This window comes from Muscardinus avellanarius (genome assembly GCF_963383645.1).
Source record: "Muscardinus avellanarius genome assembly, chromosome: 9".
NCBI lineage: Eukaryota > Metazoa > Chordata > Mammalia > Rodentia > Gliridae > Muscardinus > Muscardinus avellanarius.
This window is the reverse complement of record NC_137795.1, coordinates 11,948,978-11,957,794: the sequence shown is the minus strand read 5'-3', so window position 1 is coordinate 11,957,794 and position 8,817 is coordinate 11,948,978. Positions and strand designations below refer to the sequence as shown.

General features: G+C 44.4%; 1 pseudogene across 1 annotated transcript; it reads left to right on the top strand.

Moving 5' to 3' along the window:
• The first annotated feature begins 377 nt into the window (after nucleotides 1-377).
• On the top strand, nucleotides 378-1,766 carry LOC308267153 (elongation factor 1-alpha 1-like; annotated as a pseudogene). Its single transcript has one exon. The product of its transcript is annotated as an elongation factor 1-alpha 1-like (transcript).
• Nucleotides 1,767-8,817: the final 7,051 nt, after the last annotated feature.

The window sequence follows — 8,817 nt, the reverse complement described above, 5'->3', positions numbered from 1 at the left end:
GAAAAGCCCAGGCCCAGATGGGTTTCCAGCTGAATTCTACAAAACCTTCAGTGAACAACTAATACCAATACTTCATAACTTATTCCGGGAAATTGAAAGAGATGGAACTCTCCCAAATTCCTTCTATGAGGCCAGTATCACATTAATCCCCAAACCAAAAAAAGACACCTCAAGAAAGGAAGACTACAGACCTTAATGAACATAGATGCAAAAATTCTAAACAAAATACTAGCTATATGCATTCAAAACTATATCAAGAGAATAATACATCATGACCAAGTCGGTTTTATTCTTATTTTAAAAACAGGGTCTCGCTTTTTCGCAACGGGTTTGCCGCCAGAACACAGGTGTCGTGAAAACCACTGCTAAAAGCCAAAATGGGAAAGGAAAAGACTCCCATCAACATTGTTGTCATTGGACACGTAGATTCCGGCAAGTCCACCACTACTGGCCATCTCATCTACAAATGTGGTGGGATCGACAAAAGAACCATTGAGAAGTTCGAAAAGGAGGCTGCCGAGATGGGAAAAGGCTCTTTCAAGTATGCCTGGGTCTTGGATAAATTGAAAGCTGAGCGTGAGCGTGGTATCACCATTGACATCTCCCTGTGGAAATTTGAGACCAGCAAGTATTATGTGACTATCATCGATGCCCCCGGACACAGAGACTTTATCAAAAACATGATTACAGGCACATCTCAGGCTGACTGTGCTGTCTTGATTGTTGCTGCTGGTGTTGGTGAATTTGAAGCTGGTATCTCCAAGAATGGACAGACCCGTGAGCATGCCCTTCTGGCTTACACACTGGGTGTGAAACAACTGATTGTTGGTGTTAACAAAATGGATTCCACTGAGCCACCTTACAGCCAGAAGAGATACGAGGAAATCGTTAAGGAAGTCAGCACCTACATTAAGAAAATTGGCTACAACCCTGACACAGTAGCATTTGTGCCAATTTCTGGTTGGAATGGTGACAACATGCTGGAGCCAAGTGCTAACATGCCCTGGTTCAAAGGATGGAAAGTCACCTGTAAAGATGGCAGCGCAAGTGGAACCACACTGCTTGAAGCTTTGGACTGCATCCTGCCACCAACTCACCCAACTGACAAGCCTCTGCGGCTGCCCCTCCAGGATGTTTACAAAATTGGAGGTATTGGTACTGTCCCTGTGGGCAGAGTGGAGACTGGTGTTCTCAAGCCTGGCATGGTGGTCACCTTTGCTCCAGTCAATGTCACAACTGAAGTGAAATCTGTTGAAATGCACCATGAAGCTCTGAGTGAAGCTCTTCCTGGAGACAATGTGGGCTTCAATGTCAAGAACGTGTCTGTGAAAGATGTTCATCGTGGCAACGTGGCTGATGACAGCAAAAATGACCCACCAGTGGAAGCAGCTGGTTTCACTGCTCAGGTGATCATCCTGAACCATCCAGGCCAAATCAGTGCTGGCTGTGCTCCTGTACTGGATTGTCACACAGCTCACATTGCTTGCAAGTTTGCTGAGCTCAAAGAGAAGATTGACCGCCCGCCGTTCTGGTAAGAAGCTGGAAGATGGCCCTAAATTCTTGAAGTCCGGCGATGCTGCCACTGTTGATATGGTTCCAGGCAAGCCTATGTGAGTTGAGAGCTTCTCCGACTATCCTCCTCTGGGTCGTTTTGCTGTTCGTGATATGAGACAGACAGTTGCTGTGGGCGTCATCAAAGCAGTGGACAAGAAGGCTGCTGGAGCTGGCAAGGTCACCAAGTCTGCCCAGAAAGCTCAGAAGGCTGAATGAATATTACCCCTAACACCTGCCACCCCAGTCTTAATCAGTGGTGGAAGAACGGTCTCAGAACTGCTTGTCTCAATTGGCCATTTAAGTTTAATAGTAAAAGACTGGTTAATGATAACAATGCATCGTAAAACCTTCAGAAGGAAAGGAAAATGTTTTGTGGACCATTTGGTTTTTTTTGTGTGTGTGGCAGTTTTAAGTTATTAGTTTTTAAAATCAGTACTTTTTAATGGAAACACCTTGACCAAAAATCTGTCACAATTTTGAGACCCATTAAAACAAAAGTTTAATGAGAAAAAAAAAAAAACAGGGTCTCACTAAGTTGCAGAGGGCCTCACTAAGTAACTGAGGCTGTCCTCGAACTTGCCATCCTCCTGTCTCTGCCTCCCAAGTGCTGAGACAAGCGTGCTCCACCACGCCTGACTTTTTTTTTTTTTTTTTTTTTTTTTTTTGCGGGGCATTCGACTTCCAAGCTATATCCCTGTCCTATTTTTTATTCTTTATTTTGAAACCAGGTCTCACTGAGTTGCAGATGGCCTCACTAAGTAGCTGAGGCTGTCCGCGAACCGCAATCCTCTGGTCTCAGCCTCCCAAACACTGGGATTACAAGCGTGCGCCACCACTCCTGGAAGTTATTCTTTATTTTAAAAGAGGGTCTCACTAAGTTGTGGAGGGCCTCACTAAGTAGCTGAGGCTGGCCTCAAATTTGCAATTCTCCTGTCTCAGCCTCCCAAGTACTGGGATGACAAGTTTGTGCCTCCACGCCTGGCTAGCTCTGTGGTATTCTAAATTCTCAAGAAAGCCCTTTGCAAAGCCTCTCCCCTCCTCAGCTCAAAAAGGGACATGTTTATCTAAGACGAAGAGACAGATGCTGCCCCATGAAGTCCGGGTTTCCTTCGATTTGATCACAAGGCAACAGAAATTTCCTGACCAAGAGAAGAAAGGCAATCCCATGAAATGTCTCCCTTTTGTCCCAGTGCATCCCCCCTTTTTTCTCATAAAAGCTTCCCAGGCCTCTGAACCCCTAAAGACAGAGCTTTGAGGCAGAGAGTTCTCCTCCATCTTCCTCAAAGCCAGCTTTGAGTAAAATCCTGTTTTCCTCACCAGCTTGTCCTGTACTTTACTGGAGCCAGGAAACGGCGGAGCCTCCCTTCCAGCAACACGATGACTTACGCTCCCCTGTCCATTTTCTTCTTCTCCTCCTCCTCCTCCTCCTTCTTCTTCTTCTTCTTTTCTTCTTCTTTTCCTTCCTTTTGGACAGAAAAGGGTTTTAAGTACAAATTTGCTTGCTCTGCTGATTGGCAAGTACTTGCTTATTGATTTTCTCTTAAATTCCCTAATCAATTATGGATGATACATGGAGCCTTCAACTGCAGTTACAGAGAAGACTGATGTCCTCGGCTGGGAGCCTTTCGATGTTAGGATAGATAGAGCCGAGTTAAATCGGGAGGGGGCGAGGAGGAAGCTGCAGCCCGGGGTGGGGGGGTTGGGGCAAGATGAGAGGCTGGGAGGCTGGCTGAGGTTAATGGATGGAGAGCAGATCGCTAAAGCCAGATTAAACTGTGTCGTTATCATCAGATCTTAGAAGTAAGGACATCGGAGTCATCTTGAAGGAGTAAGTCCTAATCTTTGATGTCAGTGTTATTAATGTCAAGAGATAGTGTCTCCGTGTGATGAACTGGAGGGGAAAAAAAGAGAGAAAGCAAGCCTGGGCGTGGTGGCGCACGCTTGTAATCCCTGCGCTTGGGAGGCTGAGACAAGAGGATCGCACAGGTTCGAAGCCAGCCTCAGCTACTTAGTGAGGCTCTCAGCAACTTAGTGAGACCCTGTTTCCAAATAAAATATAAAATAGGGCTGGGAGTATAGCCCGGAGGTAGAAAGCCCCTGGGTTCTACTCCAGTACCACAAAAAGAGAGAGAGAGGAAGCTTATTTTTAGAAGTGTGGATATAATCACACAAAAAAATAAAAGTACAGCTGGGGGCAATGGAACACACTTGTAATCCCAGTACCTGGGAAGCTGAAACAGGACGATCACAGTTTCCAGGCCAGCCTCAACAACTTAACGAGGTTCTTGGCATCTTAGCAAGACCGTGTTCCAAAACAAAATAAAAATGGCGTGGGGTATAGCTCAGAGGTAGAATGCCCCTAGGTTCAATTCCCAGTACCAAAATAAAAATATAACATTCCTTTTAAGGACATGTTTCTGCTATTAGGTTTTTCCTCCACTCTAGTCTTTAATAAGATTAAACACACACGCGTGTTAATATTCAACACTTCTGATTGTGACAAGATGGATCCCCCACGCCCATGTGGGGATGCCATCTGGAATATTCTGCATGAAAAGCAACTCGACAATACGTAAAGAAAGCTTTAACATGATTATAAACTTCAATCAGTAATCCTATTTTGGGGAACTATTTGAGGAAATATTAGAAGTACAGAGAGACGTTTTTCACATGTGGGCATTTCTTTAAGTATGAAATGTGGTGGTAATAAAAAGTCAAAGTCAGGAGGCAGAGACCTGAGGATAGTGGTTCAAGGCCAGCCTGAGCTACTTAGTGAGGCCCTTCGCAACTCGGCGAGGCATTGTAAAACATGCTATAAAAAATAAAAGACTGCCGGGCGTGGTGGCGCACGCTTGTAATCCCCGCGCTTGGGAGGCAGAGACAGGAGGATCGCGCAGGTTCGAAGCCAGTCGCGCGCGCTGGCTTAGGAAACCCTGTTTCCAAGTAAAAATGTAAAAATAGGTCTGGGAGTGTAGCCCGGAGGTAGAAGGGCTTCCAGGAACCCCAGTACCACCAAAAAATTTAAAAATAAAAATAAAAAAGACTAAGAGATAGGGATGGGGGTGTAGCTCGGAGGTAGAATGCCTCTGGGTTCCATCTCCAGTACCGGAAAAAAAAAGTCAAAGTAGCCAGGCATGGTGGCACATGCTTGTAATCCCCACACTTGGGAAGCTGAGACAGGAGAATCACACAGGTTCGAAGCCAGCCTCAGCTACCTAGTGAGGATCTCAGCAACTTAGTGAGACCCTGTTTCCAAATAAACTATAAAATAGGTCTGGGAATGTAGCTGGAACATAGAAAGCCCCTGGGTTCCACCCCCAATACCACCAAAAAAAAAAAAAAAAAAAAAAACTCAGAGTAATTGGAATAGCCAGTAACAGTAACTATGAAACAGCAGATTCATGACAGCACACCACACAATGTTAAAATTCCACTTTAGAGATTTAATGTGAGATTATTCTCATATTTTATATTAATTTTTTTAAAACAGGAAACATACACAAATGGTAACTGTGGTTACTCTTCTGAGCAGGGGTGCTACTGACTATTTAAATTTTACTCATCAGATGTTTCCCTTTACTTTCCAATCTTACAATCTGAAAAATAATACACATTTTCTCTTTAATATAAAAATATTGATATCTCAAAAACTAAGTCCTTTTTTTTTTTTTTTTTGGTGGTGGTACTGGGGTTCCTGGAAGCCCTTCTACCTCCGGGCTACACTCCCAGACCTATTTTTACATTTTATATTTGGAAACAGGGTCTCCTAAGCCAGCGTGCACAGCTGGCTTTGAACCTGAGCGATCCTCCTGTCTCTGCCTCCCAAGCGCGGGGATTACAAGCGTGCGCCACCACGCCCGGCAAAAACTAAGTCCTTAGATGGGCGTGGTGGCCCACACTTATAATCCCAGCATTCGGGAGGCTGAGACAGGAGAACTGAGATTCACAGCCAGCCTCAGCAACTTGTGAGGCCCTCCTCAACTTACTGAGACTCTGTTTCTAAATAAGGAATTAAAAATAGGGCTGGGGGTTTAGTTTGGAGGTAGAATGGCCCTGGGTTCCATCCCTAGCACACACACACACACACACACACACACACACACACACACACACACACACAAAGCTAGGTACAAAAGTCAGCATGCAAGTGTCCAGCCCACAGGCCTTCTGTGGGGACTGGGGTGGGCGGGATCCCCCAGGCTCACCCCTCCCCTGGCCAGGCCTGCTCTCTGTTTCTGGCTGTGGAGGAAGCTGACTCCTTCAGGTTCCAACCATGGTGACTGACCACATGCCCAGCTCTTGGGGGCCAGAACCGCTCTGAATACCTCTTCTCCTGAGCGGCAGGAGACCCCAGCAGGACAGACTGTTCAGAGGAGGGGCGTTAGAGGATCAGAATATGGTTTCTGTGAATTTTTTTTTTTTTTTCGTGAGCAGAATGTCAGATCACAAGCACACATGGCTGTGGGTGCATAGGAGGCTGGGTGGGTTCCTGCTGACCGATTCTCAGTGGTACGGGTGTGCAGGGGCTGCTCTCTGCGCAGCCTCCCAGGCACCGTGGGGTCAGGGGCAGGACTGTCCTGCAGCTCCCGCTGCCCCGCCATTACACCAAGCAGAGCAGGGATGGCCTGGTCCTCCAAGGACCCTCTCATGACCTGGCCTCCCCTCTGAAGGCTGCGCGGCCTCCCTGCCTTCTCATCTTATGATGAACTATATACTCTCATTTCCAAAATTCTGCTCGGGTTTATTTCCTTTCTGATCCAAGGGAAATTTTATCCTTCTCATTCACATCACCCTGGAGGGTAGCAGTTTCCACTTGTTGGCTTCTGTCTCTCTTCAGCTCTACCCCAGCTCTCGTGGCAGGTGAGGCCCCTCGCCTGCTCCATGTGGAGCTGCCTGGGTGCGGGTGGAGCCCGCAGCCTGGCCGTCCACGCGGGCTGGGGTAAGTCTGGCAGTGGCTCTGCCTGTGGTAGTGGTGTCCCCCGTAAGCACCCTCAACTCACCTGTCGGTTAGGACGCTGGCACCAAATCCAGAAGTCATCCCGCAGTCTAGAACCGGCTCCGCAGGGCAGCCACCAGACCAGGGCAGGACCCTTCACCTTCAGGAACCTCAACCCCAATCGGCCAGACACCAATTTATAAAAGCCGCAGAGCTATGTAGGATCTGAGACCTGTGCCAGCCAGTTACTCCATCCAGCTTCTTTATTATCAGTGAAGATGGTGATGATGAGTGCAAATCTTCAAAATCTCAACTTGCTACTATTACCTTTCTTTGTTTCCCACAAGGAGCAACACAGGATATTTGTTGCCCATAAAATATCATAGTAAAACCCTAGCAGGTACCCCCATATTGATTGTTTGGCTAATTCTGTTGTGTAATGTTAAATAGCTGAGGCAATTTTCTTCTCATTTCTGTGATGAGATTTTTATTATTCAAATTACAACACAGAAATCAGGATGTTTACTTTGATGAGATGCCATCTCTTCTTCCCGAATTCATTTGGAATGCTTTCTAATACGTTTTAAGTCCTAATTTGAAAAGTAATTTCTCTGTCAGCAACTACCCTGTGGAGACATTTAAATTGGCTATTGGCATAAAAAGAAAACCCAGATAAGTAAGAAAAAAAGTGACTGAAAAAAGTCATCATTTTTTTCCAGAAATCAGTACTTTAAATTAAAAAAAAAAGTAATTGTACTTATGGGATGTCTCTTGAAATATTCCAAAAAAGTACAGAAAAAGTAATCTACCATCCATAGATGACCATCTTTAATATTAATATTCCCATCCCCTCTTTCTTTCATGAAATAAATATATATTCTTAAATATGCAATATTGCTATACATTGATGTGTCGTGGATTGGTAGCTTCCCCTCGAAGTTCAAAGTTTAATTTAGACTATTTTGTTAAAAGGCGGTGCTTGGCACCTTCTGATGGGTAGGCAGTGGCATCACACTGTGATTTTAATTGGCATTTTACAGATATTTAATGAGATGGCAGATGCCATATGTCTGTTGATTTTTATATCCCCCTTTAAAATGTCTGCTCAAGTCTTTAGCTGATTTTCTATTGTGCTCTTTGTCTACATATTTAGTAGTAAAAGTTCTTTATACATTCCAAAACAAGTTGCCAGTGAAGTCTATTCTAGAGTTAACTTCTGTAAGCCTTGGGTTACATGTTCACCAACCAAAACGATATTTGCGCTATATAGGTTCATTTACCAGTGCCCTCATGAACCAAGCCAGTCTTACCAGCTTTTAAAATCTGCTTTTCACATAACCTTTTTCCTTTTATAACTTTCAATGGGTATTTAAATAATCTTGCAGCCTCTTAATCTGCAGACCACACCTGAACTGAAAGTTTCTTTTTCTTATCCTATTGCCTTTTGAAATGTGCAAACCAGCCAGCACTGGCTGGCTTCAGTATTTTCTGGCCCTAAGAACATAGCCATAAATTCCTTTTGACCTCCAGTTGTAGAACAAGGCTGCTAATTTCACTTTTAAAAAATTATTACTTTAAGTGTACAGATTTATAAGGTACAGCGTGATAATCCAGTACATATGTATTGCATGTAATGATCAAATCAGAATAGTTAACATTTCCATCTCCTTAAGTCCTAAAAAATAATAATTGTGCATGTTTATGGGACCCAGTGTGATCCTTCAACACATGTACACAATGTGTACTGGGCAAATCAAGATAAGTAACATCTGCGTCTATCATTACTTTGAATTTGGAGCCTTTGAGCTCCCCTCTTCAAATTATTACTAAAACATATACTAAATTACTGTGCACTTTAGTCCCCACAGTGGGCTGTAGATCTCGAGAACTTATTTCCTCTATCTAACTGTGTTTGAATAACTATTATCCAACTACCAGCCCAGCCCTCACGTCTTCTCCACCTCTAGTAACCACTATTTTATATTTCTATCATTTGCAGAAACACGGATAGAACTGGAGGGCATTGTGTCAGCTGAAATAAGTCACACACAGAAAGACAAATGCCACATGTTCTCTTATGTGGATGTTAAGAAAAGTCCATAAGAATGTATAACAGTGATTGCGCTTTTTTTATTGGTGCACTGTAGTCATACATCTTAGTGGGGGACAAGATGGTAGAGGCATCCGTGTACACATCACTCATTGAGCCCTTTCCCCAGCCCCACCCCATTCTCTCCCTCCTTCTCATGTTTGACTTAGTGATTGACGTTGATATGTCTGTGAATGGATATAATTGTTGTCATTTCATGAATCCACAAATGTGGCTG